The sequence below is a fragment of the Convolutriloba macropyga genome, chromosome 3 (genome assembly GCF_964194025.1).
Source record: "Convolutriloba macropyga chromosome 3, txConMacr16.3, whole genome shotgun sequence".
Lineage (NCBI taxonomy): Eukaryota > Metazoa > Xenacoelomorpha > Acoela > Convolutidae > Convolutriloba > Convolutriloba macropyga.
In genome coordinates, this window is record NC_134470.1 from 73030276 (window position 1) to 73054044 (window position 23769).

A 23769-nucleotide genomic window follows, 5' to 3' on the forward strand; every position below is an offset into this window, starting at 1 on the left:
AAGGAATTAACTTTGTATCAACATTAAATACAGCCTATTTTCATAAAAATTCGAAGGTCGCACAAAGGTTTAAACCGATTGAGTGATCATGTGCCAGATATTGCAAATAAAAAGGCTATTCCTATGTAAAAGAAATTACGTTCTCTTTGTCTTCATCAATTTCTGAAGTAAGTGATCATGTACTTGCCTCCTTAGTGAACATGTGCCAGAATTTAGCATTTTAACCAAAAGCCTGCCTCCATAATTCAGTTCCCTCGATGTTCACAGAGCAGCATAAGTCCTACTTTTTATTTGCAAACTCATAAGACAAAAAAATTATCAATAGAAATTTTCTTGCATTGCAGTCAAATTTTCCAAAAACACAACGCAATTCTTTCAGAAATTGCACAACTATTACCCTATTTCCATCAGTTTTTACTAATGTTTCTGCTGCAGAAATGGAATCTCTGAAATCAGTTGTCTTATGAAAATTACGAAATGTTAAATATCTGTAACAAAAGTAGCAACTTTGGTTTATTTTGTAGAAGTTCTGACTTTAAAAAAATGAAAGAGTAATGACTAAAAAAGTATGGACTTTATAAGCGGTTATTTCAACGAATATTGATACTGATAAAAAAAAATTGGCAGATCTGATTTTGTTCATTTAGAACCTTTAATGAATATTCTCAGCTCAAATTAGCGGTTACCTAGTAGATACGGGATGAATTTGTTTTAACCTTGTGATTTCTCTAGGCTTTTGTCATAAAATTGAGCTAAAGAACCAAATCGGAATTAATTATATCTCTATTATATATACGGCTGGAGTTTTGTATTTTTTCAGAACTTCTTTTAGAATTCAAATTTGTAAAAGAAGTCACACTTTTCTGCCGGTAAGACAGAGAGTACTTATCTAGGTTCTAGCGTGTTTTGATGTAATTTTCCTTGTAGGCATATTTTAGAGGTCAGCTGGTGTAAGTAACTTTTTTGCTAACACAAGACATTTCCGTTTTCTATAAGTTATTAGGACAGAGGGTCTTTGAGAAAATTAAGGTTGCCTACAAGGCTAATACAGAGAAAAACACAACTTAGGAATAATGGTTGTAAGTTGATAAAATTAAAAGCTGAGAAATCATCTCAGCTTAGATCTAAACTTTTACAATTGCAACCAAAGAGCGATTTAGGGATAAGAGAGATAAAAAGTTAGTTGTTATTTTTCTTTCACAGTTAATTGGGAGCTGTTTCAGCCTATTATGACTAATTTTGTTTCTCATTCTCCTTCCGTTTGCATTTCAGTGAATAGTTAATCTGTCTGATCGAGGATTGATCTGTAAAATTGTAATCATAGCAAAGCCTTATTTCCCTGTTTATTTAATTCGTCGACTTATGTAATCTGTTAACTGCCCTGTAAAATTACAGACATCCGGGCACTGTTAATTAAAGGTTAAATCGCTGACCATTTTTTTCTGATTGTTTTTTTTATAGTACTTAAATCTAATTTTCTAATAAACTCTTCATTTTTTTTGCTGTGATCTTTAATTTTGTTGTGCAATTTGTCACAAATAGGAATCGCATTTAAACTTCATAAATTAGGAATCCTTAAATAGTTTGCCTTGTTGTTTTAGAATCAAAGTAAGTGACTTCGGTTTCCCTGAAACATGTCACCACCATAGAATCTTGGTCTGAAACAATAAATGGCGAGAACATCACAAAGTGGGCGGACAGGGTGTTCAAGAAAGGCTATCATAAAAGCCATCAACGGGCTACAAGCGGAGAGCCTGGAAAACGAAAGCTTTTGTCTAATCTTACACAAATAATATCAGAAATGACACAAAAATTTCCAAATTTTACCCAACTTTTCATATAAAAAAATACTTTCGGAACAAACTTTTATTTAATTTATCCAATATTCTCTCAATGTTACCCAATTAAAACCTGTTTTACCTTTCCTTGGTTTTTGTTTTTAATCAATTAAAAACCTGTTTCATCTCATCTGTTTAATCAAGAAAGGCTGCCATAAAAGCCATCAACGGGCTACAAGCGGAGAGCCTGAAAAACGAACGTTCCAACGAACAATTCGTGGGGTTTGCAGTGACGATGGTTCTAACCATTAACAAGGGCATCAGCAATTCAACACAGCCACAGCCAAACACAATGCGGTACGGTGACTTGATAATACACTGAGTACTACCGCTACCATTGCGAAACAACATTTCAGAGATGCAAGCACTCAAATAAAATTGGGGTTCTCACAGGCACCATTTAGTTTTGAGTTTCAATTCCATTTGATTCAATTGGTCCCTTCAGGGCAGCAAAAAGTGCGATGGGCAGTGAACTATCGGACCAGGGGACAGAGGGTATTAAACTTGAACAGCAGTACTAGTCGAAACCTTGGATGATTTTCAGTCGATTTAGCCAGAAACGTCCCTACAGCCGCAGCTGTGCGAAATAGAAAAAAAGCAAAAAGATCATTGATTGAGAAAAGTTACTGGATATTTGTATTGAAATGAGCACTAGTCCCCGCTAGCCGATCACAATAATTCTACTTGTATTGATGCGGTGCTTTCTTTTTTCGAATGCTATTCTTTTTTATAGCTAATCGGGAGAATAGTTGACTTCAAGAGAATGACATAAAGATGAAATTTCTAATTCAAGATTTACTATGAAAATTAAATAACTACAAAAATTTAGCATAAGTAGCAAGTTCGGGTTATTTTGCAGAAAATTTAACCTTAAATTTCATGAAAAAATAATGGCTAATCAAGCTAGGAATGCAAAAGAGGTTTTTCAATAAAAATCAATCTTAAAAATTAATGGTAGTTGATTTCTGTCTGATTTAAACAGATTTAGATCCCGTAACATAAAACTGAGTTATCGGCTCGTTTTAGAGCTTACCTAATAAATTTTGATGAAAACATCAAAATTTATTAGGTAAGCTCACAAATTTTGATGAAAACATGCTAGTCATAATTACCCAATTTTGGCAAAAAAACTAATTCTTGCAACAACAAACCAAATTGTGATGAAAAATGCAATTTTAACAAAAGCATGCAAAATTCAAAGAACGAATTTCATTTTTTGCAGAAAAATTTACAATTTTACAATACGACGCACCATTCTCTTTAAAAATACGCTTTTTTTGCAACAAAAAACTCAATTTGCGGTGAAGAAAGGCAATTATAACAATCGGAGATCAACTTGTTCTAACTAAACGTGACTTTTTGTGTCTTTTCTCAAAAAAGTAAGTTATAAGTTGAATTAAGACCTGATTATGTCTTTTTTCAAGTTAACGTCGCCTACAAGTTTAAACAAAGCAAAAGATACGAGGAAATAAATTTGAAAGTTGTTAGATTTTAGAAGCAATGGAAACTGAACCCTTTTTCTGAAATTTGTAATTCTACCTTCGCAAATTTATTTATTTTTTTCAAAAACTAACAAAACTTATCAACAATTACGCAAATTTTTGGAAAAGTTGACCTAGTTTCACCAATTTTTACCAAATTTTCACCCAAATTTCCGCATTTTCAAAAAAACCCTAATTGTGACCAAATTAAAAAAAATAAATCAAAGCTTCACCTGATTTATGCACTACTGATTTCTAACTAACAGAAAATAGCCAATTTTTGTCGAAAGGACAACCAATTCGTATCGAAAAACTCAACTTTGAAAAAAAAATACAAATGTTTGCCAAAAAATAACCAACTTTTGCCAGAAAACCAGAGTATAATTATCTAATTTTGTCAAAAAACGCAAGTTTTCTACAAAAAATTCAGTTTCTTTGAAAAAAAACAAATTTTGATGAAAACATGCTAGTCATAATTACCCAATTTTGGCAAAAAAACTAATTCTTGAAACAACAGACCAAATTGTGATGAAAAATGCAATTTTAACAAAAGCATGCAAAATTCAAACAACGAATTTCATTTTTTGCAGAAAAATTTAACATTTTACAATACGACGCACCATTCTCTTTAAAAATACGCATTTTTTGCAACAAAAAACTCAATTTGCGGTGAAGAAAGGCAATTATAACAAACTTATACACAATTCATGCAGTAAACAAACTATCCAAAAAATTTGCAATTATAATATACTACACAAATTTGCCAATGATACGCAATTTGTTAAGAAAGACTGCCCAATTTTTGTGCCAAAATGCCATTTCTAGCCAAAAAAGAATGTTTAGTGCAAAAACTCTGAATTCTTGAGTAAAATAATCACCTTTTGAAAAATAAAAGTCAGAATTTTAACCGAAAAAAAACCTTTTTTGAGCATGATTTACTCAATTGCAGAAAAACTATCCATATTTTACCAAAAATTTCAACCATTTGCATGTCAAAGTTTTGTACTGCAATTAGTCATCAATTTTTCAAATACGTACTTATATATTAACCGTTTTAGTGAATGTTTGCCACATGTTACCAAAAATAAAGTTAAACCGAGCGAGCTACTCCACAATACAAAGAACCTTATTGAACAAGTAGAACCATCTGTAACACTCAATTTTCGCAAACTCGCATTACTAAAAAACTGTTTTTTACTTGTCCTTTTTCTATTAATTCTAAAATTCTAAAAGTTTTTAGATTTACTTGTCCTTTTTCTATTAATTCTAAAATTCTAAAAATTTAGATTTACTCAATCCATTACCGATTTCAATGGAGCTCAACTATTATTTTTACTCATACTTTTTAACTTATACAGTTTGTGAAAAACTACCCGAAGCCAGATGTCACAAAATTTGAGGAGAAAAAGTCAATTTTCTATCAAATGCACCTCAAATTTTCCTAAAACTACCCAACTTCCACCCCTTTTTGTCGTAACGTCTTTTTAATTGGGCCCAAATTGTCAAAAAAAATACCAATTTTCGTTCATTTTTTGATAAGTTTTTGTCTAATCTTACACAAATAATATCAGAATTAGCACAAATAATTCGAAATTTTACCCAACTTTTCAAATAAACACATATTTTCGGATCAAATTCTTATTTAGTTTATCCAATATCTTCTCAATGTTGCCCAATTGAAAACATTTTTTTGCCTTTTTTTGGTTTTTTGGTTTTAATCAGTTAAAAACCTGCTGGATCTCATCTAAACCCTTCCCAATTTTCCCAAGGATTTTCGTGACTTTCCACATTAAAAACTTTTTTAATTTTAATTATAGCAAAAATTTTATCAGTCAATCTCAATAAGTGTAATATCTTGAATAAACAGATTTTTTTGTTAAGTAATTGATGTATTGTTTCCTTCTAAAAAAATCTGTATACTTATCTAATCTGTTGAGGGAAATTACCTCACTGGATGAAAATCTTAAAAACATGTGAAACTAAAAGGGTTCATTTTTTGGTCGAAGTTGGCGTCATTGAAACTTTTTTCATATTATGTGAACGGCTACGTCAAAATTACGTAAAGACAATTGTCTTTAAACATCGTTCACTTTTAAAGGTTCATTTCAATGTTCTAATTTACGTTATTTTTGTTCAGGATTTAAACAACAAAAATATTGACCCCATCTTGAAATATCTTATATTTATAATCAACCAAATATTTTATTTGTAAGCCCGCCAGTAACAATTGTTCTTTTCCTGCACTTCTTACATTTCAATTTCTTAAAAAGCTACCATAATATTCGCTTTGTTACGCAAATAGCATGTCAAACCATCATATAGCAAAATGCAGCATTATATTTTTTTCAAAGCCAGCAAGTTTTTTTTATTTTGTATATGTTTTCTTTGTATTCACAATAACAAATCTGTGAAACTTATACAAAAATCTGAAATTGTTGTTCATCTTTCCGGAATTCAATGATGATATAGCAACTGTAAAGGAAATAAACCGCCCAAAAGCTGAAAAACGTTCTTAAATGCATGGGAGCTCCTTGTATTTTTGTCGCTATCGAGAATACGGCAGATGTCTCTGTATATTGCAAACAGCCTATGACAGAGTTTTACATTAATCAAAACGAACACAAAACCTTAGACGTCTCAAACAAAATGGAACAAATCAGTGCACAGAGTGAAATGATAATTGTGCTGAGAGAAAAAAGTCAGTACTGAAAGCAATATTACAGCTACAGAAGAAAGGAACATACGTCACACCTATACTGAAAAAAAGGTAACAGCCATTCAAAAATTTTGAATTTTTTCATAGAAAACGCAGCTGATTCAATGGTTCTAAATTATCGGCAGAGAAACACTAGTGAAATCTACCAGAAGCTAACTTGTAACACAAGTCGATAGAGACAAAGATTGCCAAGATCAAATTACTACTAAAAAGACATGTTAATCCCGATTTGCGTGACCGCCCATGAAATCTCAGAAAATCAAAAGAGAGCTTAAGCTGGCAAAAACATGAAATTCTGGAAGGTAGACGAACAGAAATTAATAAAAACAAAGCAATGATGTGTCCTTTAGAAATTAAGAAAAGTTGCTGCATCATATAGTTACTAAAAGCAGTCAGCTCGAAAATTAGTCTGCGACTGATTAGTTTGCTTTTGTTCCTTGTATATTTTCCGATGGAAATAGTATTTCAATTAGTTTTTTCTACAATGATTCATTTAGTTTTTCAGTTTTCCAAATTCCGGCTAACTGATCAATAAAAAAGGTTTTTCTAAAATGTGTTGAAAACAATATCTATAAAGAGTTAAATTTGACTTGGGCTTTCTGTCGAAAAAAAAACGTTTTCTGTAATATATAGTCCAAACAAAATAAAAATTTTGTATTATTAAATTTTTTTTAAGGAAGCATTTTAAGCAAAAATGTTCGAACCAAAAATTTTGATTTGAAAAAGGCTTCCCTTCACATTTGTTTTGCATTTTCTATTGCTTTGATTGCCGCTACGCCGCAAGTGAATGATGGAGCGCCCTACGATGTGTTATCTCTAAAAAACATCAAAAAGATGCACTGCAGGCATGGAGGGAAGGAAGTAGGTGCAAGCAATCAGAATTGGCCATTTTAACAATGTTAATATTGAAAACCGAATTTTCTAAAGCACAATTTAAAAAAAAAGTTTGAGGACAAAATGTTTTAAAATAACATTCGCCTTGTATAAATTTTTTCGCAGAAATAGCAAAAAATTTTATGAAATTTACATATAACAGATCGATATTTTATATGAACTAGGTATGGAAGAAAAAGCGTTTTTTTCTTCCATATTTTTCTTCCACAGGAATTTCAACTAAAAATTAACTTTTTCTGACGTTGTTTTTAAAAAGTCTTTTCTAAAACACTTTTGCAAAAACTGAAATTCCAAAAAACACTTGTCAAATGAAGTATTTTTGTATTGAAAATTTTGACGAGAAGCATTTTCATTCAAAATTGCAATAAAAGCAATACTTTGTAAAAGTTAGACATTAAAAAAGCAGTTTCTGACAGAAGTTATACTTCTTCTCATTATTTAAACTTTTTGTCGAAGTGGCTTTGTTTTGAAACTTTTTTAAGACAACATTTTGCTAATATTGATTTTTTGATATGTTGTGTTAAAGTTTTGTTGGATTAGCCCCTCTAAGGAAAAAGCGTTTTTACATCAAATTTGCATAATGTAGGCGACAGTTTTCTAAAAAAAAAGATTGAACAAAGCTGCTGTGTTCAACAAAAGTTTCCGCTCAAAACTTATTTTTTTAACAAGTTCATTTTCAAAAAAAACTTGTCTCTGAAAACATTTTTGTTAGAGCTTATTTATGGAGTAAAACATTTTTATTCAGTTAATGAATCAAATCAGAGAGTACTGGTTTTAGTTCTGAAGTTTTCAATGAATAATGGCAAATTAATCAGTCAAAACATGATAATTTTAGGTACCGTATGATGCAGCAATTTGTCTTATTTTTTGCGTGCGTGACAGATCCTTGATTCGTTGTCATCAGTGTCTCTTCTTAAACCTTTGCCAGAGTAATCCTTTCAAATGACAGTCTGAGATTTGGTGGATGTTTACGCTGATATATATTCACATGACTTCTTAGGAAAAAATGATCTTAGTAGCTTGCGTTCTTAGGCAGCTTCTGGCAGGCTTCACTAATGTCTTTTCAACAATTGATGCTTTCTGTGATATCTATTTTGGAACCATTGAATCAGCTGCAATTTCTATGAAAGAAAATAAAAAACTTGCTTCCCTATTTTTTTGCTTGTAATCTTGGGTTGAAGTGTATTATTTTCTTATTTAACTGCCATAATGTTTTCAGTTATTGGCCATTTTTCTCTTCAGAATTGTGCTCAAACTGAGCTTTATGCAATTTAGGACGCGTAAGGTTTTGTGTAATGAAAAATTCTGTAATCGGGTGTTTGCAAGCTGGTGGGGAATTGACGTTTTTCAGCCCATGGACGGCTTTCTCTTCTTTAGAATTGGTACGTTAAAATTGAACTCGGGAAAAATTTAATTACTTGCAGGTTTGTTTTCCAATAGAACCAAGACGCTGATCAGGTGAGATAATTCCCCTAAAGACCATTAAGACAAGCGTACAGGTTAATTATTCAGCATGAACAATACTATTACCACATAAGAAACGCAGCAAAAGTTTTACAATAAATTTCTACAACGCAGCTATTGCGCTTGAAGAGATGACCCCTAGGGATTTACTTTAATTCAGATAACAAAATGTTTAACTTTCTTAAGTCACGAAATTATGCGTAAATTTGAAAGAATATATGTAAGTTTTCCTCAAATTGGATAAAAATTGGGCACAGTTTGAATAGTCGTTCAAAGCAACTAGCAAAATTCAAATTAAGAATCAAAGTTCTTACAAAGTAGCATAACGAAGGACTAACTGCGGTCTCAACTTTATTGATTTCAAATGTACATTAAGACACTGAGAAGTTTTGTTTGTTAAAACTTGAGAGCACAAAATAAGATCATATCTGACTAACTTTTTTGAAATGTCGATAAGATACGCCCTCAAAATTTTTTTCGAAATTTATTTTTTCTTGGCGATATTTTTTCTCATTGACCTATCAATTAAACGTCATACATTAGACTTTCTCACCTTTGGAAATCTGATTGCAACGTCCACTGACATTCAACTGATAAACTTGGTTGTATAGGAACCATATATGATACTCATGAAGATCAGAAAAAAAAACAAAATCACCTCCCCTCTGAGATTCGGAACTAGAAAACTTTTGCAAGTCAATTTTCAATTTATATAGAATATTTTTACAAATTCAAAAATTTTTTAAAATTTTTTTTTGGCGAATCCTGTATTGAGTGCGATATGTCCTTTGTGGCGAAATTTAGCGCAGAGAACAAGGACAAAATCAGAAATGGTGCCATCGAACTCTTACAGGTTACTAATCTTTTTCTGAGTATTTGCGTGGGCAAACAGTACTACCTTAACCGATGAGCCTCATGAGCCCAAAAAAGACTACTCATTTCTTTTAAAGAAAAAAGGAAAGTATTTCAGGAAAACATCAATCCGAAAGAGATTTCGACAACGGCTGAAAAGGTTAATTTTGTAACCCTTAATCAAAGCATAGTAGAATCGGAAGTCAATTTCCTAGCGCGCATTAGAGGAAAACACGGTACTGTGGTTTTGAAAAACTTCAAAACGCTGTCAATAATGATGTCAGTGTTAGAAGAACTTGCAACATAAATGGTTGCAAGGTAGTATAAAAACAAAACCGACAATGCTTGTTGTTGAAGTTGCCCAGAACTCAAAGTACAGAAGTCCAATGGCTTTCGGAAGATCTTCAGAGAAAAAAAAATTCTATTAGATAAAAAAAACAGGGAACACTTTCAAAAGACCTGACAAGGAAGTCACAGGTAACGAAAGCAACAATTTGTACTAGGTGACGAGACAAGTCAAACTCCATTCAGCCTTGACCCGCTTTGAAAACAAAATGCAACAACTGTGGTAAGCTGGTACACTTCCCTAAGATTTATAGGAGTTTATCACAACAAAATTCAGATAACTTTAATCAGGAAAACAATTGTTCAGAGCAATCCTCTCCAAGACCGGAGATAATTGTTTTTACTAATAAAAAAATCTCTTGGCATGTCATTGATATAGGAGTACATCTCATAAAAATTTTGCAGAGTAAGCTTGCATGTAGATATAGTTTCGGAACGCACAAAGATATCATTTAAAATTTGTTCTCAGCTCGGCAAATCTAAAACCTAGATGGCAAGATTAGAAGGGCTTCAGCTGACCATTATTATCACAAAAACAATTTGGGTACATTTTTTTACCGTCGAGTGCAACGGAAGCAGGTACAAAAAAACAACTAGTAGTTGTTCAGACTGATAGAAATGGAATATGAAAGAAGGAACAATTTCTAACCAACCATGGTATGATCAACATCACAAAAAAAATTTCACTGCACCTAATGGTTACAGAACACATGTGTGACTAATGGCATTACAACCAGTAGTGCAAAGCCTGGAAAATATCTTTATCTCTTAAAGAAAAAGTCAAGGAGAAGCTAAATCTACAACCGGGGGCAAAAGAAAGGGGGCAAAACACTTGAAAATGCGAATCATTGGCAAGGTTACGAATATCAAATGTGAAGCCAAATTTTTTACAAAATCTTCTTGGGGCCTTATACCTTGGGAAACTGACCTCTAAGGCGCTTATTACTAAAATGAACTCGGCGGAGAGGCAACGATTAACCGCACAATCAATATTTTTTAGGGACTTTCCAATAGGTTCTGGCAATCTCAAGCGTTGAAAAACTCATTGTCAAATTTACAGTATTGCACCGAACTAACCATAAAAGGAGGGCGATTTGATCTTTGAATGCGGTGTCTTGGTATATTGAACTACCATGGATCAGTTCGAAAGAACAATACCTGCAGTATTGAGTCATCTGTGTGAGAATGATATTAGAGACAGTGCGAAACAAAAAAAACTCAAATAGAGTCAACAGTGTTAGTTTTCCTAAAAACTAATCACTTTCTAATGTTCGAATAGCACCAGTTCGTTATGTTCAGAATAAAAGAAAGCTAAAAAATGACCAACCAAAAACAAAGAATTTCATAGCACAAGAAATCCAGATTTTGCAATAGAAAATTTCACCTCTGGATGACATAAGTAAAAATTTCTCTTGGAGTAAAATGTAAGGAAAAGCTTTTGAAGTCATCAAAAACGAATTATGTGCTAAACTACTTCAAAAAACTTACAGAAATCAAAAATTGCTTTATGTAGCATCTGAAAAAGCATTTAGCTGTTTTTTCGCAAGAAATATTTTTTGTGCAAAGTGTCTAGAAAAAATTGACTACAGTGGGAAAAAATTACGCAAATATCGAGAACCAAAGGCAATTGTCTTTTCGGTCACAAAAAATAAGCAATTTTGATAGCTTTGTTCGCGGATTGTAGGCAAGTAGAATTTCAAAGACAGCATCAGATAGAATCACCAGACTGGCAGTAGCTCTGATGCGCTTGGTAGTGAACTGAAGTGAAGCCTGGAGAGCATATTGCTTATGTAAACGCTTTGAGCAGATTGGTCTTTAAGTAGGACCAACCTGATAAAGATCGAGTGTACTTCTCAGTTAACGTTTATTTCGCACAGATGGATTTTGTGACAAAAAAAATCAAAAAAATACTTCAAATAAAATTTCCAAGGCCACAAACAGTTATTGGGAACAATGCTTAGAAGCAGTAGAAGGAATCAAAAATCGGAGCCATGTATCGACAATACACAAATGAATCATCCTCCAAGGTAGTGCTCTTATCAAACCGCCCAACTGAGATATTTAATTTTGGCTAAAAGAACCTAAAAGGCATCACGAGGAAACGCCTTTTAGTCAGAAAGATAGCATGGTGGTCTGATATTACCCAAAACGTTCAACATTTCTTTTGTATGCTGTCAAACAAGCAAGCCTGGCATGGCAAAAACACTAGGTGAGGAGAAGCCGACGCTTGGAAACGGAGCCATATGAACTGGGTTTATGAGAAGGGCCTAGGCAATATATTAGTAATTAATCAGGCAATATATTAGTAATTAATCATGCAGATTCATATTGCACAGATGCCTTCTTCTAGGGAAACAGAGCATCAAAAAATGTCTAAACATATCTCGTTCAAGTCTCTGCAAAATTTAAAAAAACATAAGACTTTAGTTTCTGACAATGGTCCAGTTTTTATAAAAACAGATTTTAAACAGAGACGTGAGTCACAGGAAATTGAGAAAAAGGAATCAACCATCTATCATCCAAGAGCCAATGAGGTAGCAGAAAGAGCGAATCAGAAACTGCAGCGGGCTGTTCAAGCATGGCGTCTCAAGCTCAACATATCCCATGCAGCGTTCCTGCAAGGTAACAGTTGGCACAACGCAACAACCCAAAGACAAAGGCTGAAGCTCCAGTCGAACGAATAGGTGGACGCAAAATGATGTTGCCAACAAAACTGTTTTCTCCCTGTGCGAAACCATTCTGTTGAAGGCCAATGAAAAAACAGATGAGAGACAGTTATTGCAACTTTCATCATAAGGAAAAATTTGCACATTTCGTTCATATAACTTAAAAACTCATCTCCCAACACTTTAGTGAGCAGCATTCAAATTGCAAGCACAGATGAGGACAACGCGAAAACCGAACCAACAATGAAGATGTCCATATCTCAAGTAGGAAAACAAGTTAAAAACGTTGATGTGTGACCATCACATCTGGACCAATCGTCTGCAGGCTTACCAACTGCAGAGTAACCACAACCCGATTCTTTATAGCCATTATGGTCAACAACAAGAAATAGGCAGCAACAAGATGGATTTGGAGAATCTATCCCCACAAACTTACTTAAAAAAGGAGGGAAGATGTGATGGTTTTGAGCAGACATCAAGAAACTTGTTACAGTTCCACAAAACAGCAAAAATAACTTACGTGACTAACTCTTTTACTTTGCCAATTAACAATGGCCACAAAATTAGCCTTGATTCTAATTCTAATTTTGTCTGTGCTCTATCCTTATCTTTTTGACCTATGAATCATATTTTATCAGTCAGAAGTCAAATTTTCCCAAGATCAAAAATCTGATATCACGGTCCATTGACCTCCAACTGATGATTTCGATTGTACCAGGGCAATGTATGATTCTCATCAAAAGTACAGAAATTATAAGATCACCCGAGTGATTCGGAACTTAAGTCTTTTTGAATGTCAATCACGTAAAATGTCGTTAGCCAATCAAATTTCTTCCTGTATTTTTTCACATAGATAAGAACTATAAATGCAATAAATACGAATTGAATTTTGTGTGTTCTTCGAACCAAATTTGTGTGTTCTTCGAAATAAAAATTCAACCTGTTGAGTTCTTTTGACCCGAGTGGAGAGCCCCGACCGCACACCATAGATAATTAAGCAACTGGTTAATTGACCAGCTTTAATTTTTGTTCTTTTATTTAAATCAATCAAATTGTTTGGTCAATCAAAATCATTCATTTGGCTCTGACTCCCAATTTCTCCCTTTTTTCCCCTTTGTCCAAATGATAGTTACTGTATAGTTACCATTGGAAGCAAGAAAGGTACACTATTGCACACTAAACTGTCAAACTGTTGATATCAGAGATACCCAAAGTATGTTTTCAATACATTCTTCTTTAAGAAATTATTTCAGGAAAAAATTAATTCCGAAAACATCCAACAAAACGAAAACTTACCTCCTTTCGGGTGGAGATCAAAAGTTTGTTTTGAGCTGGTATTAATCTCAACCAAACGACAGTTTTGAAAGTAAGCAAAACCTAGTTACACAATCAGAGTTTTGATAATTTTATACAGCTTTATATATTAAACTACGAGTTTTGTGCTGCAGTTTCAGTTTCGTCTTGACTGAAAGTCACAATTCGATTTTGTTTCTATACGCAAACAACCACCAGTTTGTATTTCTCAGAAAAATAACATACACAATAACTGAACACGTCATAGCTGAAAATGAACAACCTAGATTATAATAAAAAGCACCTGAACAACTTACATACAGCACAGTCTCAATTTCTGCAAACGGGAAAAAATTCGTTGTATTCACGTTTATTTATTGTGAAATGTGATTTGACGCAATTTACGGCTGTCATCACTGCGATAAACGAGTGTCTTTATTTAAAACCAACCCTTGCAAAAAATACTTGACTGTTATTGCGACCATGATACTAAAGCTAGAAAACTTACTAGACAAGAATTAAAACAAAAATTTATTTATGAAGAATTCGGAGAACACCGCAATTAACGATCATTCTCGATTACGCTGCAGAGCAAGTTAAACTCAGCGTGATAATTTTAACAATGCTTTTTAGGAACTGCCATATTAATTGAACTGCTTAGGAACTATGCTCGACCATTTTTCTCAAGGAAAAGATTTGGGCTCGACCATTTTTAAAAGCAAAAAATAGGCTTGACCCATGAAAAGAATTTAGCTCGTCGGTTCATCATTTATCGAAAAGAATTGTGCTCGACTTTAACCAGGATCATCGACGATGTAATTGAAGCCTTTCTTGCCCCAACCCCCCCCCCCCCCCCCTAGACGTTATAGTTCTCTTCATAAGTCGATCGGCCTCAACCGAACTCCAATGGAATAACCAACTCCAATCTTTCGAAAACATCCGTCCGGTAGCGCAGGAAAACACTATTGAGACTTTTTACTTACAAAAAGCAGTCCACAACTTACCGGAACTTGCAAAAATTACCTCAAAATTTAATGTAAAAGTACCCGAAAAAATACCTAAAATTCACCTTAAAATGCATTAATTTTAAACTGAACATTTAAGATAATTTTATTTAAGGTAAATCTACCTTAAAAATTAAGATAAAAATTTAATGTCTTTAAGGTAAGTTAAAGTTTGTGCAAGTAAAAGTTCAAGTTGAGCCCCGTTAATTTTTCAGGTAAAATTCAGACAAAAAGTAACCAAATTAAAGTAAATTTAGGGTGAGTTAAAGTGAGCTAAAGAAAAGTTCAGGTAAGGCTACATGAACTGGTTCAGGTAAAAATTTTCAGGTAAAATTACCTGAAAAACTAAGGTAATTCCGGCGTTCACAGGAGAAAAAGGCAAAAGTCTTGGCGTGTTCAAGAGAATCTTTAGCTTCTCTGATGACTTAAAAGGGTGCATTACTGAGGCCCACGAAGGAGCCTCACCTAACCAGGAGGAATTCTAGACGTCAAGGAAAAGAAAAAATCCCAAAAACGCTAAGACAAAAACTAAGAAGGGAGCAAAAAAAGGGAGTGAGGAAGGCGCCACAAACAGGAGGATGGGGGAACTAGGAATGGTGCATTACGATGGAGCCGCGCCAAACCAGAATGCAATCTAGACCTCAAAGAAGAGAGTATAGTTCATCTATTTCTACGACTAGGAGAGTATTGGAGGCGTGTTTGGTTTTGTTAAGCGGGCTTGACATTTTTTGGTAATTTTATTGCAGAACGTTACCTAAAAAGTTCAACTAATTTAAGGTAATTGTACCTGAACAAAGATAGGGTAAATTTTTATCTTAACTCAAGTTAAGATAAAGCTAAGGTAAACCTTACCTTCAATTTACCTTAAAAGCGGTTTTACCTTGATTCCGTTAAAGTAAATTTACCTTAACTTTATTTAGTGTGGTGAGAAATAAAATAGGCTCGATTTATTTTATAGCTGAGAGCACTTGGTTCAAACCTTTTCTGTCTGCGAGCGGCTTTTGGTCTCCTGATTCAGTTCCTGAGTGAGACCCAAAGTCCTGATTTATGAAAAATGGCTGGAATTATAAACAAATAATCTAAAATTTTGAAAAGAATTTTTCTCGACTTGCCTTGTGTGATCGACTGTGATATTAAAGTTAGTTATAGTTGTCTATCCTGGACTATTATGTTACTTTAATGCAATAAAAGTTGTCAGATAATTTCACGCAAGTTTCAAGAAATAACTCTCGGTTGCCGGAGGAAATGACAAAAACAAAAACTACTGATACCAAGAACATGGACAAGATTTTTAAAAATTTAATGAAAAATTGAGTAAAAATGCCGCAAAAATCCTTACTAGCATTTTTTCCTTAAACGAGTCAGAAAAATAATGCAATTTTGAGCCAAAAAACAGAAACATTTTAGAAATCAATTCGACTTCTTCGAAGCAAATCGTTTTGAAAACTTTTACTTGACCAGAACTTATTTAAATAGCTAACTCTGCTCACTTTGCCGGACCCAAACAAAAACAAGAAAAAAGCAATATTTCTAATAAAAAGTATTTTAGGGAAACCGTTATTTTTACGTTATTTTTCCGTAATCAGATGCTGACTAAGCCATGTTGCACTTGTGAACAATGTCCTTTGTCAATTCCGACGCGATTGAGTACTGCTTATTCAAATGAGACAATTGCGGTGCAATTGCTAAACTTCCGAGATTGATTTAGAACTTTACTTTTGAAATTGCTCATTCGCAACGGGAATGACTACTTTGATTTCTATGCAAACTTTTGAAAAGCAGTTTGCTAAGTTTAACTTGCAACTGATCAGGATGAACACAATTGACAGAATGAGTTGAAATTACACAAATTTAAGTTAAAGGAAGTTAAAAGAGCACATGTTATTCATGCACAAGAGAGGAAGATAGATTTATTTATACTCGTGAATAGACAGTTTACTGTCTGGAACCTGAACAACTGATGATTGCAACACAAGTTACTAATGAAATAAAATTATTGAAATTGAACTAAATTAACTGCCCTTGAAATTGGGGAAACTAAGATAACTAAATACGGTAAGGGATATTTTTATGGCAAATATCCAGTCCGAATGACAAGTCCACAGCCAGTTTTGTTCAATTATTTTTTGACACACTTTTATCCGGAATCTTTCCGGAAGAACAAAACACGGAGCAACATTTTGGTTGAAAAATTTATGACAATGGCTTCTTGAGATTTAACTCATAGGAAAATCGACGACACATACAGCTAGTAAAAATTGCAATGCAGAGTTAGGATGAACAAAGTCAGAACGAAAGCAATGGAGGGTTAGGATGAAAGTCCTTGTCAGAGAGAGAGAGAGAGAGAGAGAGAGAGAGAGAGTGTGACGGAAAAATTTTGGCAAAAAAAACTCGACCGCAAACAAAGGATTTGAAAAAATTTGAGGGACACTTTTCTGTGTTTGCGGCAGGATTGACAGTTTGCAAGCAATTACTAACTACACTAGTCACTGACGAAACCGAAAATCCTCATGTGAGACTTCGTAAAAAAGATGTCACAAAAAAGGGGCAAGCGAGAAGAGCGGAAAAATCCTTCAGCACCATATGCTCTGCTACTGAAGAAAGAATAATTACCTATCGAAAAATTGCAAAGGGAAGGTGACCGCGATGAAACGATCAAACACAAATTTGACCCTTCGAAGTGTAGTTTTATCCAATCGCTCAATATAAATCATGATCAAGCTTGTTCGCCGAATTGGCCAGCAAAATACTCTTCCCATGACATCTGTTGTAGTTATTTCAACACCTCTAATTGTGACATCAATTTCAACAACCGATCAAATAGAGATTGAGCGGGCACCAATCACGCGGGATTTGTCAAGATCCTATAAACGTAATGACGAAAGACCTGAAAATCCGCTAATTATTTTGGTGTCAATAATAACGCCAACCCAATTGAATCAAGTGAATCTGTGTCAGGAAATTTATCGGAGACAATTGTCGTTCAGGTTTTCACAGTAGGAAGCGCTCAGAAAGTGATCCCTCTGATCAACTGACTGATTATGAAAATCTCTCCCATAGACCCGCGAAAATGACCATTAATCGGCGCAAGCCCCTTATGCAACCCGACTGGAGAGATCGAAATTCTAGTTTGGGGCCAAAACCAATCAATTAAATTTGGATTACAATTAATAGCACAAACTGTCAGCGTCAAGGTATAAAGCTATTTTAAATTTATCGTCCAAGGTTCCATTTTTTTTACTTATGACTAGACATGACAACCAGCAGATATACACTATGGTACCAAAAAGCTACGTACAACATGATTTCTGCTTTTAAAGCATGATTCGCGCTTCATAAGCATGATTTGCGCTAAAGCGTGAGTAAAGGATTGAAATTTAGAATTTTTAAGAGAAACATCATTCTCAATTTTTCCGCTCAAACAGAAAAGATGGTTAAACCGCTTTGTTCTTTCACCGTTCGCTAAGCTGTTACGCTATGAGATGTCAGATTTTCATAGTCAGAAACACAAAATCAACTCAACTTGAAATCATGATCCAATGCACAGTACGTATACAAACGTTACTTGAAAAATAACAGTTTCGAGGTCAAAAAATTGAGAAGACCCAAAAGTTGTCAAAAACATCAGAAAAAAAGTTAGTTACCGATAATTTCAAAGACCCCAAAACCTCATTAGAGCACATTAGAGTGACTCCTAACGCTGTTTCTTGCTACGATTCAATTTCCAGAGGTACATTTAGACGAAATTTAAAAGTATGACGTTTTTTCAAGAAATGCTGCAAAAAAATCAGATTGGAGAAAAGAAAGTGTTTTCATTCAAAGTGGTGTATCAATATGCTCAAGAAGCCTTTCTCTTTCTGACAGAACATTGTTTTTGCTAATGAAACAAAGGTGCGCATCTACAGCGACAAAATTGTTAGAGTTTTTGAAGAAATGGAAGGAGAATTCAAGGAAATAAAACACAAACAATTTGTGTTCGGACAACCGACCACTTATGTTATGGGGTGCAATACAATCATATGAACGGAAATTACTTGTTAAGTGTTCAAACAAGCTAAACTCTGTCGGTTATTCTGAAATTTTTAAATTTTACGACGAAAAAAAGCATTTCCTGGACATTATTTTTCAACAAGTCAATGTTCCTGTGCATAAATCGAAGATTATGGGCAGTTTTTTTTCCAAAACAAAACGAGTGGAAGAGACTGAAATGACCAGTATACAGTCCAGATCTGAATGGTATTGATAATTTATGGACGATTTTGAAGCAATGATTACGAAAATAGAGTTTTTTGGGAAAATTTAGAAGAAAAAGTATGAAATTTGGAATTATATTGACGCAGACTTCGTGAGAAACCTGTATGAAAACTGTACAAACCGTCTGCTAGATTTTAAAAAGGTAAAGGTGTAATGACGCGTTATTAGAGAACAAACTTGAACTCAAAATGGTATGTTATTTGATGTTTGTGTTGCTTTTTAAAAAATTTTCTGGTGTACATAGCTTTTTGGTACCATAGTGTATTATGTATATTATAAAACCATAGAATAAGAATTATTTTTCTAAAAATATTTCAAAATATTTCACTACTAGGCCATAAAATATTGATTAAAGTCTCAATTTCAATTAGTGTTGGGGGTGTAAGCACTTTTTGTTAATGGCCATAAGTTTTCTGTATCTGAGTCATTTTGCATTATGATTGTGCATTGTCGATTTGTTGTTTATTTACTGTTTCGGGTGGCACATGAACTGTGTTGGGTGTCTCCTAGCATATATGATTGTTCCTTTATTAGCGAAGTCCCAGGTTGCTTTAACGCAAAGATTTCTAACAAAATATTCACACCTGTCAGTACCATATTTCCATTTTAATTTCACAGTTCGTACCAAATCTTATATTGTTTCCCTTAATTCATGTTTTTTGACCTTCATTTGATGATTATTGTTAACTTTCCTAATTTGGCATTCCTCAAACTTTATTTCACTACCTGTTGATATGACTCACTGGCGAATCATAATTATTCAATTAGTTCTGCTAAATCTGTTTACAGTCTTGATCAGCTCATAAATCGATCGCAGGTTTGTTCAAATTTCCGATTTCAAAAAATTTTTCAATCTGCTCATTCTACTTCGAAATTCAGTTGTTCTCTCCAAATCCCTTCTTTTGGTGAGCGAAAACAAATCTAAGCTGGTAGCCATTTCCGGAACGATTTGCTCCGCAAATCCGCATAGTCAAAATCACATTTGACTTTGCAGAGCCAAAACACAAAATTAAGTGTAATACAATCTCTTTATTCAAAATAACCAAAACACCCAAGCAATCACGTCGCCAATCCCAATAGTAGAGATTCTCGCAAAACACTTCTTTCAATCCAGCCATTTCGGGAACGAACTTCATCGGAATCGCTGGGCAAAGTGCAGAATACAGTTGAAACTCGTATTGTTGGCAGGAAAAAAATATTGCTTGACTCTACATGCAGACAAACCATGACAATTTAAACTTCGGAGACCCATAAAACGAAAGTTTGACCGAGGACCCAACAAAAAGTCAGGAACACGAGAGCCAAATTCGCATTAGTCGGTTGAAATTACAACGGAATTCAAAGGCCAAAAAACATTTGAAACTGGAATTTTTTGTGGAGATCAAACACGGGGACTGTGCAATCACAAATGCGTACCGGCTCTGTATTTGAGCATCGGGTAGAAGGACAAATTCTAAAACAAAAAATTCCTACATAAAAATATCTATAAACTGAAAACCAGAAAATTGTGAGCCATACTGGAGAAACTATTTATAAGTCTAAGGAGTATCAGGTTTGATTGATAATTCATCTTCTCTAAAAACACAAAAAAGTGGTAAAACAATGGAAAAATTCTACAGCAATTTAAAACAACTGGACGAAAACTGAAATTTCGAGGGTTATGAGAACGAGGTATTACGACATCTTGCCATCACGAATCTTTCAGATGGAATATCTTCGCGATACAGAGGCCACAGACAAAACCCTAAAGATTACGATAGATATGAAGATGAGGGAATTAAATCAACACCCGACAAATTCCAAAACATTTAAACGCCATTTTAAACGCCATTCAATAGAACAACCAATCGTCAGGCGCATATCAACAATGCAGCAAAAGAAACAGAAAATTGATTAATCCCTCACAAATAACCAATGACGCACTTGTAGACATAACTGGTACTCAAACCGTCTTCAAATATGTTCAGCAGTCTGAAAGAAGTGCAATCATCGTGGACTACCAACCACTTTTCCAAGGTTTGTTGCAAAATTCAGCAAAGCTAAGTCCAAAAAGACGAAAAAAATAGGCAACCTAGAAACTGAAGAAACAGTACACTCACAAGAAATACGGTTTAAGTTATTAACGAGACTAATGAATCGAATTATAGCTCTGCAAAAGATAATTATGTTGAGATACAGAATTATATATGTAGAATAAATATCAGTCCCCAAAAACGTGCATGTCATAGTCAGAAAAAGAGTTTGTTCCTACTGTTGAATTCAGGAAGTGCGTTATCAATTACCCCAATGCAAAGTAGTCACAGAAAACGGTTACACGAACTACGTAGCTCTGATGACATAATTGGAAACCCTGGAAGCCTAAACATCCCTGTCAAATTTAATGACTGCCAATTGGATCAAGCACACTTTATTGAAGCAGACGGTCTGGCCCCATTATATTGAAATCCGTGTCCCATTAAAATTGAAATAATAAAATTGCACAGTTAATAGGTAGAAATAAACAGTCAACAATCAGACATTAAAGTCGCAGTTTCAAATTTACTATACAGCAAGACATGAAAAGAGATTTAAGGTTCCTAATCTTTTTCAACCAAAGATAAATTTGGAACTCGAAAAAAACTTGAGATGGTCATATTGAAACACTCCTATCCTAAACAAATCAATCTATAAGAAGAAAATCAGATGCCCAATATCGATTCGTTACTTGAAATAATATTACAAAACATATGCTCAAACCCGCTGCAGGAAGCAGCACATTTCTTGTCAGTTATTTTGAATTTGTGTATAGTCATTAACTTTTGCTTCTCGATACGGCTCGCCACTGCAAATTCAATATTATAAGTGGGAGCATAAAAGGCCTTTACCGCCTTAAAAGTCTTTTACAGATTGAGTGTGATGCCGGGGAAATTTAAAAAGTATTAGAATGCATATAAAAAACATTGCAAAAAACATCGTGTTTTGAACGATATAATGGTTGTGAGCAACGGAAGTTACGAGTATCATATCGGTCCATTAAACTCAGTGTCTCCAGAAATTAGACGAAGAACCAATGATCGAATATCTCAGTTCACAAAACAGAAGCCAATTGGCCCCACCATAAAATAATCCCGGAAAACAATCGGAAAATAATCCCGAATTTAAGACAAATTTGACACCATTAGACCAATTCTGAATAACAACACATTTTTTGGACAGAAGAACATGAAATTCTATAAAAAGCACAAAAAAAAACAGAAAATAGCACTTGACACTCACAAAAACGTGACGCATCGAGACACAGTTAAGGAGTGACGTTAGGAAATTTGACACCAGGAGATGGCAAACAGCTGCATTTGCCTCGCGGTTCCTCAAAATGAGGAGAGATTCACCGTCAATTAACTTGAAGAACTAGCTTTCAGGTCAGTAGAACTATTTGATAAAAAATCTTTGCGAGAAAGCATTTCAAGTTACTACAGGCCAATGGCTCTTCCATCAACCATGCGAAAAAAAATCAAATAAGTCATATAATCGTCAACTAAAAAGATGGATTGATACTACCCTTCAAAGTTAGACTTTTCGTCCGGCTCAAAGACGGGATTAGTCATTTACATTTCTCGCCAACCGCCACAAGAAGCTGCAAAAGTAGCTAGACATGATGAACAATTCAACGTATCAAAAATAGATTCATTAAAAAAACGCTTTCTATTAAATGAGCTAAATTAATACGATTTGGCGTCGCAAAATAAGCCATTGTTGAAGAAAAATCAGGCATTGTAAATTCACGCAATAACAATAGTACCTTCACGGCGCGAAAACAAGACTCGAAGAACAGCAAAAATGAATCAACTAAATCACTATAAATATCAGACATTCCAATCATATCCGTGGTAATATAAAATTGGTCATTCAAAACTCTCCAGTTCAATGCAAAGTAGTCACAGCAAATGGTTACACAAACTATGAAGCTCAAGTGACATCATTGAAAACAATGGAAGCCCAGATATCCACGTAAAGTATAATGACTGCGAATTGGATCGAGCACAATTTTTAGACGCTGACGGTCTGGCCCCATTATATGGGAGAGGTTTATTTGATAGCCTTGGCATTCGATTTACACAAAAATCCGTTTACAGAAGTAATGTCAATTGCTAGCAAATCCATGTCCCATTAAAATTGAGGAACAAAAAAAATTGCACAGCTAATAGGTAAATTAAACAGTCAAACAATCAGACATTAGAGTCGCAATTCCAAAATAACTATACAGCAAGACATCAAAAAAACTTAAGATGGTCATATTGAAAAACTCTTATCCTAAACAAATCGATCTATAAGAAAAAATCAGCTGCCCAAAATCGGTTTATTTGAAATCATAGCACAAAAAAATACGCTCAAACCCACAACAAGAAGCAGCACAAGTCTTTTCAATTGATTTGGAATAAGTTTATAGTCATATATTTTTGCATCTCGATATGGCTCGCCGTTGCAACTTGAATAATATAGGTGGTAGTACATCAGCCATTTACCGCCTCAAAAAAGTCTTTTACGTATTGAGTGATACGCCGGTGGAATTTTAAAAGGCATTAGTTACACACGAATTGGATAGGGAAAGACATCGTTTTTTGAATGACACAATGGTCGTGAGCTAAGGGAGTTACGAGGAACATACCGGTCTATAAACTCATTGTCTCCATAAAGTTGGTGAAGAATCAATGTCGGAATATCTCATTACACAAGAACAGATACCGATTGGCCGCGCCATATAATCACGTAGAAAACAACAATGCGAATAACAACAAAATAAACTTAAAACGAATGGTTAATTTTCCAGAAGTCTGAGAAAAAAATCTTTCTTGTGTTTGGTACATCTCCGAAAATTCGTCCCGAGTTTATAAAAAAAAATTGTCAACCCAATAAACATATTCTGAAAAAAAAACACATTCGTTTGGTCAGAGGAACATGAAAACTTAGGCAGAGAAAAGGAGT

At 34.1% G+C, this 23769-nt stretch overlaps 1 protein-coding gene across 1 annotated transcript in view; it reads right to left on the reverse strand.

Annotated features, from left to right (window-relative positions):
* Window positions 1–17249, reverse strand: part of LOC142336731 (sacsin-like) — a 41092-nt gene extending 23843 nt beyond the window's left edge. Inside the window, exon 1 of the mRNA XM_075385643.1 lies at window positions 17167–17249. The gene's annotated coding sequence lies outside the window, so the exon portion shown is untranslated. The remainder of the gene's footprint in view (window positions 1–17166) is intronic.
* Between the last annotated feature and the right edge of the window lie 6520 nt (window positions 17250–23769).